The sequence below is a fragment of the Amphiura filiformis genome, chromosome 7, assembly GCF_039555335.1.
Source record: "Amphiura filiformis chromosome 7, Afil_fr2py, whole genome shotgun sequence".
Lineage (NCBI taxonomy): Eukaryota > Metazoa > Echinodermata > Ophiuroidea > Amphilepidida > Amphiuridae > Amphiura > Amphiura filiformis.
In genome coordinates this window covers 10,340,692-10,354,902 of record NC_092634.1, presented here as the reverse complement: position 1 = coordinate 10,354,902, position 14,211 = coordinate 10,340,692, and the positions used below count along the sequence as shown (strand labels likewise).

Genomic DNA, 14,211 nt, shown 5'->3' with positions numbered 1-14,211 from the left:
CGTCATCCACCAGTGGAGCTCCTGCGCCCCTCCGCAGAACTTCCGGTAGTGGATGTTCTGCGCCGCCGGCGCAGAGAATCCACTGTCGGAGTTGCTGCGCCGGAAGCAAAATAATAGATTTTCAGTATTATAATAATGGTGGATCATTTCTGCGCCGGGCGCAGAACATCCACTATCGGAGTTGATGCGCCCGGGCGCAGTCCCTTATATGTAACGGTGGATCATTGCTGCGCGCGGGCGCAGACCTCCACTGTCGGAGTTACTGCGCCCGGGCGCAGTCCCTTATATGTAACGGTGGATCATTGTTGCGCTCGGGCGCAGAGAATCCACTGTCGGAGTTGCTGCGCTCGGAAGTAAAATAATAGATTTTCGTATTATAATAACGGTGGATCATTGCTGCGCTCGGGCGCAGAACATCCACTGTCGGAGTTACTGCGCCCGGGCGCAGTCCCTTATATGTAACGGTGGATCATTGCTGCGCCGGGCGCAGAGAATCCACTGTCGGAGTTGATGCGCCCGGAAGTAAAATAATAGATTTTTCAGATATAATAACGGTGGATCATTTCTGCGCTCGGGCGAGAACATCCACTGTCGGAGTTGATGCGCTCGGAAGCAAAATAATACATTTTCTTATTAGGCCTATACAATATGCATGCGTATAATAACTAATATTTTCTTATTATATTAATAAAAAATAATATGCATGCGTATAATAACCGAATTGACAGCAAATAATATATTTTCTTATTATAATAATGGTGGATCATTTCTGCGCGCGGGCGCAGAACATCCACTATCGGAGTTGATGCGCCCGGCGCAGTCCCTTATATGTAACGGTGGATCATTGCTGCGCCGGGCGCAGAAAATCCACTGTCGGAGCTTCTCTTTCCGGAAGTCAAATAAATTATTTTCTTATTTTATTAATAAAATATAATTATGCATGCGTATAATAACTGACAGCAAAATAATAGATTTTCTTATTATAATAACGGTGGATCATTGCTGCGCCGGGCAGAACATCCACTGGGTTTTTTTTTGGAGTAACTGCGCTCGGAAGTAAAATAAAAAAGTCTAGAGTCTAATATAATATAATATGTTTTTTTTTTTTTTTTTTTTTTTTTTTTTTTTTTTTTTTTTTTTTTTTTTTTTTTTTTTTTTTTTTTTTTTTTTTTTTTTTTTTTTTTTCTTTTTTTTTTCCGCTCACGCTTTCCTTGTCGGTACTTTTCATGTAACCGCAAATGCTTTCTCAGATAATTCCTATTCAAATATAATTCTGATTGACATACGACCACTTGCAAATTCGGCCTTTGTTAGTCAACAGATAAGTAGGTGTAATCCATTGGATTCCCAAACAAGCGGAGGGGGTCCAAAAATTAGCATAAGCGAAGATCAATGTCAATTTTAAATCCACGGCAGAGGATAATTATGCTACCGTCATTTTGTGGTTAGAGATTAAAGGAACCGATAAACGTGGTTTCATGTCGCCGCATCTAGGCTACACCAAGGCCTCACGATATATAGACGAATAAGGAAATCATAAACGCTATTTTCTTATTATGTTAATAAAATATAATATGCATGCGTATAATAACTAAACTCCGAGAAGTGTATTGCTATTAGTATAACCGAATTGACAGCAAAATAAAAAAAAATGATACACTGATATTATAATAGGCCTATTAAGAAAATATGTAATTTTGTTTCCGAGCGCAGTTATTTTGGTTATTTCCAAAACAAACAAAAAATGGCCGACCCTACTTGAAAGGTCCGTCCGCCCAGTAGAACAGGGTTTCTTTTTTCGTCATGCCTTATCGGTTCCTTTTATCTATTAATCACAAAATGACACCTACTTATCTGGTGACTAACAAAGGCCGAATTGCAAGTGGTCATGTGTCAATCAGAATTATATTTGAATAGGAATTATTTGCGGTTACATGAGAAGTACCGACAAGGAAACGTGAACGAAAAATAAAATGAAGAAAAAAGAATGAAGAAGAAAGACAACAGTAAAGAAATGAAACTTGTAAGACCTATAGACCTAATAGTAATAAACTTCTCCGTGGCGCTAATATAATAAGTTTTATTATAATCTGAGCTTGCGAGCGCATTATATAGACCTAAAATAATAGTAAATATCAATAAACTTCTCGGAGTTATACGCATGCATAGGCCTAATACTAATAAACTTCTCCGTAGAGCTATTACAATAAAAAATATATTATTAATATAATAAGAAAATAATTTATTTAGCTTCCGAGCGCATCAACTCCGACAGTGGATTCTTTGCACTAGAATGCAGCTAAAATCCACCGTTAATTTAATAAGAAAATCCATTATTTTGCTTCCGAGCGCAGACCTAATAGTAAATATCAATAAACTTCCAGGAGTTATAGTTATTATTATACGCATGCATAGGCCTAATAGAAATAAACTTCTCCGTAGAGCTATTACAATAAAAAAATATATTATTAATATAATAAGAAAATAATTTATTTTGCTTCCGAGCGCATCAACTCCGACAGTGGATTCTCTGCGTCCTATTTTATTAATAAAAAAAGAAAATAATTTATTTGACTTCCGAGCGCAGAAGCTCCGACAGTGGATTTTCTGCGCCCGAGCGCAGCAATGATCCGCCGTAATTTCAATAAGAAAATGTATTATTTTGCTTTCAATTTGGAGTTATAATAGGCCTAATACTAGTTATTATACGCATGTATATTTGTTAATATAGGCCTAATAAGAAAATGTATTATATTGCTTCCGAAATGCGAGTTACTCCAACAGTGGATGTTCTGCGCCCGAGCGCAGCAATGATCCACCGTTACATATAAGGGACTGCGCCCGGGCGCAGGACTCCGACGATGGTCTCCGCCCGAGCGATATTATTATAATACGAAGATCTATTATTTTACTTCCGAAAGCAGCAACTCCGACAGTGGATTCTCTGCGCCTCGAGCGCAGCAATGATCCACCGTTACATATAAGGGACTGCGCCGGCGCATGTACTCGACAGTGGATGTTCTGCGCCCGAGCGCAGAAATGATCCACCGTTATTATAATACTGAAAATCTATTATTTTACTTCCAACGCAGTAACTCCGACAGTGGATGTTCTGCGCCCGAAGCGCAGCAATGATCCACCGTTACATATAAGGGACTGCGCCTGGCAAGATCAACTCCGATAGTGGATGTTCTGGCGCCTCGAAGCAGAACATCCACTACCGGAAGTTCTGCGGAGGGGCGCAGGAGCTCCACTGGTGGATGACGTACATAACTCCAATCTAGCAAGAGTGAAATTAGAAGCCTTTCACAAAGTCATGTTTATATTTTGGCGCCTCCGTGAGAGGGCGCCAAAAGATACCATTCTTCTGCAGTGCATTCTACATTTACATTTATAGGGTTTGATGGATGAAGTTTGAAAAAAAAAATCGCAATATAAATTGTTTCTTGTGAGGATCTTGGCTTCATGTGTGTGAGGAACTGAGCTTCATAAAGAGGGTATATTTTTAGAAGTAGGTGGGCCAGCAAACAGACCTATATGGATTTATGGTTTTGGATATGTGTAAACATGACCAGAACCAGGTAATAAATACTTTTAAAATGAAAGTCAAAATTCTAAATTATTTAAAAGAGATATTTTTGAGGACCGGTATGTACATTGAATGTGCCATGCTGCTCAAAGCAGAGTTAAAACAAGATCTGCCTGAAATTGAAAGGACAATTATTATACTGCAAAATAAGCCTATATACAATGAAAAATTTTGTGAAGTATTTAAAGCAAGAAAGTATGATCAAGTTGATAGGCGTAGATCCCGGGGGATGGGGGGATAACCCTCCCCCAATATTTTGCCAGTGGGGGATGGTCCATACTGATCTTGTCTCAGGTCCATACATTCACACCCGGATGACACCCCCATGTTGACGCCTGTATGTGGGTTTCTGACCAAATTAACCTCATATTTGGTCATAGAAATCTACGCCAATGAAGTAGATCGAGTCATCATGTAAATTGTGATTCATGTTGCAGCCTTAATTTTAATAATGATTTCTGCTTTTCTAATCGCATCTTTTCTTCACCTGGTCCTCAATTGATACATTGCAAAAAAGACACTTTCATCACGGAAGTCGGGAAAGGAAATTGGTATGTATCAATGTAGACAATTAGATGCCATCAAGACTTCTTTTCCTAAATGATTGGAAATGTAACACTGGAATTGCTGATTGGACGACGGCGATGAAGCAGGCATGGTCTGTTAGGATAAATGGTTGAATGCATAATATACGTACTTGCTCAGTAGCCACAAATTTGCTCACTGATAGCCTCACATTCAAGTCTAGAGACCATTACATACATGTAGTACATCAAAATCTAGCAGAAATCAATGATGCATGGCACCGTGTAAAGTAACGGAAGTACTGTACGGAAGTGCACTGCCAATCACGACGGGCAATATCACATCAAAAATGTGTTAAATGTTAAAATTGCACTTCCAAGTCAATTTTAGACTGTTCAGAATAGCAGCCTACTCTAGCATTGAATGTGTCTCAATTATCATACATTTATGTGCAAATTCAAATAAACAATTGTACACACAATACTATGCCAACATTAATCATACAGTGTCAGGTATCATGGTTAAAATTGCTTCAGAAGTCTAGCTACGAATTTGCTCACCAATTGCTTTGCATTCGTCGCTAGACTCCAAAGCTGTTGAAATCTAGAATTAATTGACCTACAGCATGACAAAGCAATGGACATTTGGAAGTAAACACACTAAGACAGGCACAGCTGATCACGATATGTGATCACATCAAAAATCTTACTCACATTTTAGACTGTTCAAAATAGGCAACCTTTATTCTAAAAATAACAGTTTGACTCCCAAAAATAATTTCTGTCCCAATTTACACATTAACAGCATGTGTTGCAAATGCAAGTCACCATACAGTGATAAAACAGTAGCTTTGGACTCCATAACCTCGAATGGGAAACTACTGTTTGCAAATTGCAAGCTAGAGTTCTCGAAAAAGGTCTAATCAATGCATAGTTTCTCTAGACTATTGTATAACATTCATCAGTTGTGAATATATTTTGTGCAAATTAATCACAGTGGTAAAAAAAGGTACAATGTACGGTCGGTGTTCTAAAGAATTACATCAAATTTGAAACATTTAAACATGACAAATCAGATATAAAATATCCTTACCTTTTGAACATGAAGTTAAAGCAAATGCCATAAACAGAGACTTCAACCTCAATAATCTGCTCACTGAATTTATTGCGTGATGAATTTATTGCATAGAATTAAAGGTAGATAGATAAAGTTCAATTCACATCATGATGATTTCTCAGAGAGCTTGGTTGGATTCCAGTGGTCTACCAAATGGACAAAAATAGTTCCAAACTATATATGTATTCAAATCTGCTGGTACATTCCGTCTGGAGATAATATTCTCTATGTCATCAGTCACTTGTGCTTGAATTTAATATTGGTTGACTCCTGTAAATCTAGCTCTGGGCATATGAATATATGAAATACATTAGTGCCGTACTATTACGCTGACTTTCGTATTCGGCGAGGAGGACGATTTCGACCTCCTGGTTTGTTTACAAACAGAGAGGTAGACAAAAAACCGTTCCTCGTGTCCAAACACTCAAGTATCAGAAGGATGGTCCACAATAGCGTGATTCACGTAACCTGAATAGGGATTAAAAAGCTGTCACGTAGAACCATGTGCTTCTATTGTCCAATTTGCCATCAAGATTTCATATGGAAACAGTTCAGACCCAGTACACGATCATGTCAGAAATTAATATTTTGTTCTGGGTCTGATTATTCGGACTAGAAATACATGTAGTCACATAACTTTTAAGCTTACTGACTCACTGCCACAGTGCTTCATACAAAGTCATTCATTTTGTACTCTCTCCCGACTAACTTGCTGTACATTCTTCTCGTAAAGTCAATTTCTTTGTCGCACTTTTGCCTACAGTTTCACTTTCTTTCATTGTGATCATGTATTCCTCAAATCAAGTTTTAAATTGTGAGATATTTTGTTGACATTCCGGTCCCATCGTATTCACAACAACATGTAACAGGTGCAACTTCCGGGTTGAAAATAGATTGATCGAACTATAGTATGGCAGGCGAAATGCACCAAAACTCTCAATAAATTGAATTTAAGCCTAACGTCACAAACAATTGATTTTGGAGGGAGCAACAATTTTAGAGGGAGCAAAAATCTGACAATTTGCCTATTTTTTTTTTACCTAAAGCTTGGAGAATATTGAAAAAACACTGGGCCTACTGTTTAGGCAAACATATAAACAACAAACAAACAAACAAACAAACTAATAATAATAATATAAAAAAACTATATATAATCATAAATTTAAAAAATAAAAAAAACACAAGAATTTTTGTGTCCAAGGCGCCAACTTACCCCTACCAAAGTATTTATGAACACTCCCTATTGAAGTAATATAGCCTAATGTGCATTTTAAGTCTGAATAATTTTTTTTTGAGAATTGCTTTCTGTGAAAACTGCTCCGAGCCTGACCTTGTCTGTGTGTCAGGTTTGTTTGTCTGTCTGATGAGGCTTCTAGGTCGTCTCAACGTACGATGAGTTTTGTTGCACTCTTTGCACCATTGGCGTACTATGGGGGGGGGCACCGACCATGATTGGGGGATCTTCTGAATCTTCTGAATGTTTAGTCAGCAGGGCGGTTTTCCGCAAGTCGCTAACTTGTGTGGGTTGCGCGCATTTAAATTGCAGGTGTGCCATCATTTTGTTTCAAGTCTACATCAGTGTCATCATTCTGCTTGAAGTCTACAGTGTCTTTCTGCTAAGTCTACAGTGTCTTTCTGCTTGAAGTCTACAGTGTTGAAGTCCACAGTGTCTTTCTGCTTGAAGTCCACAGTGTCTTTCTGTTTGAAGTCAACAGGGACCGGGTCTGCCGGGGTGGGGGGCACCGTGCCCGTGCCCCTACGACGCTACGCCACTGCTGCACCATGCATTCATATGAAAACGTTGTGAATATTCAACTTTTTATGCCCAAAATTTCAAATGGGCCAATGATAAGGACACTTGTGAGCTAAAACTGGGTCAGAAGAAATTTTTTGTCAGTATTTCGAGCCAGGGCAAACTTGCCAATATTCCCCCCACCGGTATCTAGGTCACACTAGGTCACTGTGTCTAGCCGCGAGCCACTGGACTTGTGACATCATGACATAGTATCTTTGAAATCATATTTTAGACCTATAAGGGAAGGGGAGATGGGGAGTCATCGTCACACTAAGGACACCAAAGCATTATTATAACTACTCACAGTATCATAACCACTTGGTTATTTATGGTGCAGTTTGCTTGCTATATAAAAGGATGAGGGCAGCATTGCCTGAGCATTGTTAAAGAGCATTGTGATGCCCTGGTGGTGCCATGCCAGGCCTGTGTATACCAGAACGAAATTCAAATTTGACGATTATTTTTGCTATTCGAATTATCTGCAAGAAAATGTTGGTACATAAACATTATGTAGGCCTAGCCAGAGGTTTCCAATGGAATAAAAATCTCAGTTTGTTTTTTTAAAGTGGGGGATGAGTCTGTGAATCATACTGCAGTTACTGTCCGTTTTCCTATACACAATACACAGTGCTCTCACCATTGACGCGTGACCCCTACAAATGATGTATGTTGGGAGAATGGACACTTGCCTAGTTAACATCACTGTGTGAAAAATAACCAGCCAATATTTTATTTATTCTCCAAAACTTCTAGCAAATATATTTCTCTAACATGACCTAAAATTACAGCTAGGTTAGATGTTCAGAAATGGTCGTACTTTTGTAAAATATGAGTGAGGGCAAGGCATAGCTAGCCAACTCCCCGTGTTATTTGAATGGAGATTTGACCGAAAATATTGGTATCGGACAGCTCACTTCTGAAGGATGCCACAAAAAACCGGTAAAAGCTACATTTAAATTATTCTAAGTAGGTTCTAGAAAATAAAGTTTTGTAACATGTCCTAAATTTTTAGCTAATTTAGGTGTTTGGAGAGGGTCGTACTTTTGTGTTTTAGGAAGGACATGTAAACGACAGATAACACCAAAAATATGAAGAAATTATTTCTAAACCGTGTTAAGTCAAAAATCATTATGTTGCTCATTTTCAAGAATGCTGGTTTACAAAAAGCACGACATTCCCTCATTTCAAATATATAGTTTTGGTTTCTCTATTGTTCAGAAACCAAAAATCAAGGGATTAAAATGTGGAGATGAACTGGTATGCAATCATAACACTTTTGTGCTGGGAGGACACAAGAGGGTATATATAATCAAAAGTATAATGGCCTAACCATACGTATATAATAGCCTATTGTGCTAACATTTGAATTATCGATATCTATCAACGCCGGCGACTTTTGATGCTCTCTGCCGTAGGCGGCACACTTCCATGACACCATAAAATTGCACCCAAGTTCCGATAAGTTATGCATAGACATCGTTGAGACATAAAAGATGGATATATACGAGGCCTAGACCTACATGTAGAAATCATGTGCATATATATTGAGGGGTGGGGGGGGGGGGTGTTTTGTTTATTTGTCTGAAATATAAACGATGCATGATGATGTAGATGATTTGATTATGAATTAGATTATTCCCGGAAAGCACAACCCATACCTCTTACCTATGTTCCCTCTGCCACCTATATATATCCTCCTCCCTCCCCCTCCCCACACTCGATATCGACTCTTCCCTATTATTCCACTCCACTCTTGAGCCCCCTTCTCCCCCTCCTTCCCTTCCCACTTCCAATGCTCTCTCCCCTCTGTTTTTCTTTCTCCCTTACCCTTAGCCCCTCCCCCCCCCACACACACACACCCTCTTTCCCTGGCGATCTCTTCTATCTCTCTCTCTCTTCTCTCAATAAATAAATTGAATAAAAGTTAGTTTAAACCAGCTTTCTATGATATTGATCTTCCGTCATGCGACATGCACATAAATAGAATTGTGTATAATAGTGTTTATAACACTGAAGTCATAATCTGTCAAGTGCCTATTGTAATGTCTGTGGAAATATTTTGATGGTCTATATATTTTCACAGTGAAATCAGCTTAGGCTAATTCGTAGTCTCAAGTCAATGCTTTCAAACTAAATCAATGCTTTCAAATGTAGACTTCTTTGTTCGACTTCTCTGCTCGTGAATATTCCACTGCCAAATTTAAACATTTCTTTTGTATACTTAAGTAGGTAACTTCAAATCAAATAATTTTACGATCCACACCACTTATAAGAAACTGAAACCAAAACCGAAACTGACTGACACAAATGTTCGGTTTTAAACATAAGATATCGAACTCATTGTTTCTCCCTTTGTTTAAAACCGAACATTTGTGTCAGTCAGTTTCGGTTTTGGTTTCAGTTTCTTATAAGTGGTGTGGATCTAAAATTATTTGATTTGAAGTTACCTACTCTAAGTATACAAAAGAAATGTTTAAATTTCGCAGTGCAATATTCACGAGGAGAGAAATCGAGCATGGTAATCTACATTGAAAGACGTGGTTTACAAAACCGAATAAGTCTAGGCTAATTCACCTGTGAAAAATATAGACCATCGAAATATTTGCATTCGACATTACAAAAGGGGTCACTATTGTAATTGTATAGGTGCTATAAACAAAATCGATTCATGTCCTTAATCCCATGTAGGGGCCTACCAGAATCGATGGAAGGCCATTATATGACCTCTAATAACCTAATGACTTTTACTGAAGCAATTTTTACTGCAAAAAGTAGAAGATAGAGGGGAAAAGAGATAGTGTGGGGTGTGTGGGGGTGTGTGTGGTGGTGGTGGGTGGGTGGTTGGAGGGCAAGGGGATATGGGCCGGGAGAGAGAAAACAGATGAGAGAGAGCATTGGAAGTGAAAGAGAAGGGGAGGAGAGCTCGAGATGAAGATATCGAATGTAGGGGAGGAGGAGGGGAAAGGGGTAATTTAGGGAAGAGGTGGTTATATAGGAAGGGGAGGCCCCTCTTAAAGAGGTATGGGTTGTGCTTCCCGGGGATAATAAACTAATTCATAATCAAATCATCTCCATGCATCGTTTATGTTTCATACAAACAAACAAATCCCCCACCCCGCCCCATCCTTCAATATACGCGCATGTATATGATTTCTAGGCCTAGAACTCGTGAGTGTAATATGCCACCTACCTTCGACAGAGAGCATCAACTGTCGTCGGCGGGATAGATTTCCGATATCAATCATGATAATAATTATGTTAGCACAATAGGCAATTGTATACTTCTGGTTATATACCCTATACTGTGTCCTTCCAGCATAATAGTGTTATGATTGCAAACCAGATCAGCTCAACTAAAACTATATATTTGAAATGAGGCATTGCCTCATTTCAAATATATAGTTTTAGTTTTGGTTTTGGTTTTGGTCACGTGGTTTCCTATTGTCCTGCCTAACCACTTGAATCATAAGATATCGAACTCATTGTTTCTACCTTTTGTTTAAAACTGAACATTTGTGTCAGTCAGTTTCGGTTTTGGTTTCAGTTTCTTATAAGTGGTGTGGATCGTAAAATTATTTGATTTGAAGTTACCTACTCTAAGTATACAAAAGAAATGTTTAAATTTCGCAGTGCAATATTCACGAGGAGAGAAATCGAGCATGGTAATCTACATTGAAAGACGTGGTTTACAAAACCGAATAAGTCTAGGCTAATTCACCTGTGAAAAAGTATAGACCATCGAAATATTTGCATTCGACATTACAAAAGGGGTCACTATTGTAATTGTATAGGTGCTATAAACAAAATCGATTCATGTCCTTAATCCCATGTAGGGGCCTACCAGAATCGATGGAAGGCCATTATATGACCTCTAATAACCTAATGACTTTTACTGAAGCAATTTTTACTGCAAAAAGTAGAAGATAGAGGGGAAAAGAGATTGTGTGGGGTGTGTGGGGGTGTGTGTGGTGGTGGTGGGTGGGTGGTTGGAGGGCAAGGGGGATATGGGCCGGGAGAGAGAGAAACAGATGAGAGAGAGCATTGGAAGTGAAAGAGAAGGGGAGGAGAGCTCGAGATGAAGATATCGAATGTAGGGGAGGAGGAGGGGAACGGGGTAATTTAGGGAAGAGGTGGTTATATAGGAAGGGAGGCCCCTCTTAAAGAGGTATGGGTTGTGCTTCCTGGGGATAATAAACTAATTCATAATCAAATCATCTCCATGCATCGTTTATGTTTCATACAAACAAACAAATCCCCCACCCCGCCCCATCCTTCAATATACGCGCATGTATATGATTTCTAGGCCTAGAACTCGTGAGTGTAATATGCCACCTACCTTCGACAGAGAGCATCAACTGTCGTCGGCGTGATAGATTTCCGATATCAATCATGATAATAATTATGTTAGCACAATAGGCAATTGTATACTTCTGGTTATATACCCTATACTGTGTCCTTCCAGCATAATAGTGTTATGATTGCAAACCAGATCAGCTCTACTTTTTAATCCCTTGATTTTTGGTTTCTGAACAATAGAGAAACCAAAACTATATATTTGAAATGAGGGATTGTCTGATTTCGTGAACAAAGCCACACATAACATTGTTTCCTTTCGTTTCCTTTATAATCGGTTACCCAACTGAAGCTATGAATACCAGCTTTATTGCGATATCGCACATGAAAACAGTCACTTGTGCACAACCAGAGAAGATCCGATTTAATCAGTTGAGCTGTTTCAATGAGTGTTATCTTGGTTTAATAGCTTTTAATGGGGTTTTAGTCCTGCAAAGGTCGAGATGAATTCTACTGTAGACATGACTGCATCATGTCACGAAATGCCACCCTTAGCGGGGAGCCAAATGGATCGGAGTCGGCGCCCCTCCAAGTGATGAAGCAAAATTTTCGCGCACATCAGCACAAAATCAATTGAAAGAACATTTTAAGAACAATATTCAACTTCTAGTAACCATTATTAATTTCCGCGCTCCGCGAGCAATTCATTGTGGGGGACCATTATGTATCCTTAGCGCTGGGCGCCACAATCTCGCCACTGCCCGTCTAAGATATTCTCGGTTGGGGGGTAGGGCGCCAATTTTGTTTCTTGCCCCGGGTGCTACCAACCCTAATTGCGCCACTGTTTAGGCAAACATATAAACAAGAAACAAACAAACTAACTAATAATAATATAATAATATAAAAAAAACACTATATAGGCCTAATCATAAATTTAAAAAAAAAAGAAAACATAAGAATTTTTGTGTCCAAGGCGCCAACTTTTCCAACCCACCCCACCAAAGTATTTATGAACACTCCCTATCAGGCCCGTACGCAGGATTTTTTTTTTGTTTTTGGGGGTGCTGATATTGAAAAAGTGGACTTTTTTTTCAAAGGGGGGGGGGCGATTTTGTGAAAAGTGGACTTTTTCCCCAAATTTTGACCTTTTTTGACCAAAAAAGCCGCGTAAAAAAACTAATTTTTTTTGCTCGCTATGCTCGCAATTTCTGAAAATTGGGGACTTTTTGTATACTTTTGCTAATAGAAGTGCGGTCGCACCCCCCCCCCCCTGCGTACGGGCCTGCTCCCTATTGAAGTAATATAATGTGCATTTTAAGTCTGAATAATTTTTTTTGAGAATTGCTTTCTGTGAAAACTGATCTCCGAGCCTGACCTTGTCTGTGTGTTAGGTTTGTTTGTCTGTCTGATGAGGCTTCTAGGTCGTCTCAACTTACTGTGAGTTTTGTTGCACTCTTTGCACCATTGGCGTAGCGTGGGTCACTCATATGGTGGGGGCGGGCGCCGGCCATGATTGGGGGATCTTCTGAATCTTCTGAATGTTTAGTCAGCAGGGCGGTTTTCCGCAAGTCGCTACTTGTGTGGGTTGCGCGCATTTAAATTGCAGGTGTGCCATCATTTTGTTTTAAGTCTACATCAGTGTCATCATTCTTCTTGAAGTCTACAGTGTCTTTCTGCTTGAAGTCTACAGTGTCTTCCTGCTTGAAGTCCACAGTGTCTTTCTGTTTGAAGTCAACAGGGGTGGGGAACCGGGTCTGCCGGGGGGACACAAGCAGTTTGGGGGGGGGTGGGGGCGTGCCCGCCCCTATGACGCTCAGTACGCCACTGCTTTGCACCATGCATGATGAAAACGTTGTAATATTCAACTTTTTATGCCCAAAATTTCTAATGAGCCAATGATAAGGACACTTGTGAGCTAAAGCTGGGTCCGAGGAAGATGCACATCATTTCAATTTTTCTCAGTATTTCAAGCCGAGCCAACTTGCCAATCTGCCCCCCACCCCGGTATCTAGGTCACGCTAGGTCACTGTGTCTAGCCGCGAGTCACTGAACTTGTGACACAGTATCTTTGAAATCATATTTTAGACCTAGTATACTCGGGAAGGGGAGCTGGGGAGTCATCATCACACTGAGGACACCAATAATGACTCACAGTATCATAACCACTTGGTTATTTATGGTGCAGTTTGCTTGCTATATAAAAGGATGAGGGCAGCATTGCCTGAGCATTGTGGTGCCCTGGTGCCCTGGTGGTGCCAGGCCTGTGTATACCAGAACGAAATTCAAATTTGACGATTATTTTTGCTATTCGAATTATCTGCAAGAAGATTTTGGTACATAAACATTATGTAGCCAGAGGTTTCCAATGAAATAAAAATCTCAGTTGTTTTGTGGGGGATGAGTCTGTGGATCACGAAATGCCACCCTTAGGGGGGGCGCCTACTACTTCCATGAATGGACCAATTCAGCATCGATTCGGCGCCCCTCCAAGTGATGAAAGTCAAAATTTGAAAGAACATTTTAAGACCAATATTCAACTTCTAGTAACCATAATTAATTTTGCGCGCTCCGCGAGCAATTGTTTTTTTTGGGGGGGGGACCATTATGTATCCTTAGCGCTGGGCGCCACAACCCCTATCTCGCCACTGCCCGTCTAAGATATTCTCGGTTGGGGGGAAGGGGCGCCAATTTTGTTTCTTGCCCCGGATGCTACCAACCCTAATTGCACCACTGATCGTTATTTACGGCAGGGGGGGGGGGGGAATGGGCAGTTTTGGCAAAAATATCGACAAAAAATTGTGTTCCCCCCTCGCGTCTGCTAAAAATTTTCGGGTTCCCCCTTGTTTTCCCAAATTTCTCCATTTAAAACTTCACATTCCCCTCCTGGTTCAAC

General features: G+C 39.9%; 1 protein-coding gene across 1 annotated transcript in view; it reads right to left on the bottom strand.

The window, feature by feature from the left end:
• LOC140156732 (FAD-dependent oxidoreductase domain-containing protein 2-like) overlaps positions 1–5,535 on the bottom strand; it is a 112,557-nt gene extending 107,022 nt beyond the window's left edge. The window contains exon 1 of the mRNA XM_072179675.1: positions 5,207–5,535. The gene's annotated coding sequence lies outside the window, so the exon portion shown is untranslated. The remainder of the gene's footprint in view (positions 1–5,206) is intronic.
• Between the last annotated feature and the right edge of the window lie 8,676 nt (positions 5,536–14,211).